General features: G+C 37.2%; 1 pseudogene; it reads right to left on the reverse strand.

Annotated features, from left to right (window-relative positions):
- Window positions 1–294: 294 nt before the first annotated feature.
- On the reverse strand, window positions 295–393 carry LOC130025925 (uncharacterized; annotated as a pseudogene).
- Window positions 394–943: the final 550 nt, after the last annotated feature.

The raw sequence follows: 943 nt of genomic DNA on the forward strand, positions 1-943 counted from the left end.
TATGTCCACTCCAGCTTTGTGGAGGTGTTCTTTTCTTTCTTGAAGAATTGTTTTCTAGCCTTTGACTTTGAGCCCATGGTTGCTTTGATTGTTCAGAAGTGTTTCTTCAGGCAGCAGAATGTTGGGTTCAGTTTTCTAATTCATCTTCCCTTTCTGTGCCTTTGAATTGGCACATTTAGTCCACTGACATTGAGGAGATTGTTGTGATGGGGATTTGTGCTATCTTTATGTAGAATTTTTGTACTTGTGTGGATTTTCTTAGCTTAAAGTCGCCCTGTTAATTCTTCTTGCAACAGAAACATGGATCACTTTACAAGTTTGCATGTCATCTCTGTGCAAGGACCATGCTAATCTCTGTATCATTTCAATTTTAGTATATATGTTACAAAACATAGTATGAGTTAATTTTTCCATATTTTTCTCTTCTTATTACTTTGAGTGTTGTCCTTACACACTCCGATGGCAGACAGTGATTCCAAATCAAGGAATGTATTTCAAAGCAGCTTGAATAGTTAGATTTAGAACTTTAATGTCCTAGAAAGAAAAATATGGTTTTTACCATATTATCTTTTACCATACCCAAGGCATCAGTTTTACAAAATAATTCTTTTGGAAGATGGTATATGAGTCTTCTTTAATGCCCTTCCCTGAAACCTTCATTAAAACCATTAAACTAGAGCCTTTTGCTGTTGTCACCTCAGTCCCGTGTACATCTCCAGGAAAAGGTGGATGGTGTTGTCTGCAATTTGACCACCTTGAATGTAAGTCGGATTTTTCTCCTGAATGAAGAGGTGAGGAGCATATTGATGATTTCATTCCACCTTATTACAAGTTCAACTTGAACGGAAGGTGAGACTCATGAGGCTCCTGTAAAGGACAGATAAAGGGGTCTCAGTGAAGTTTAATGGCCAACACACATTAACAACACAGATGACTCAAAGTA

Source organism: Sorex fumeus, unplaced genomic scaffold (assembly GCF_029834395.1).
Source record: "Sorex fumeus unplaced genomic scaffold, SorFum_2.1 ptg000032l, whole genome shotgun sequence".
NCBI classification, from domain to species: Eukaryota; Metazoa; Chordata; class Mammalia; order Eulipotyphla; family Soricidae; genus Sorex; species Sorex fumeus.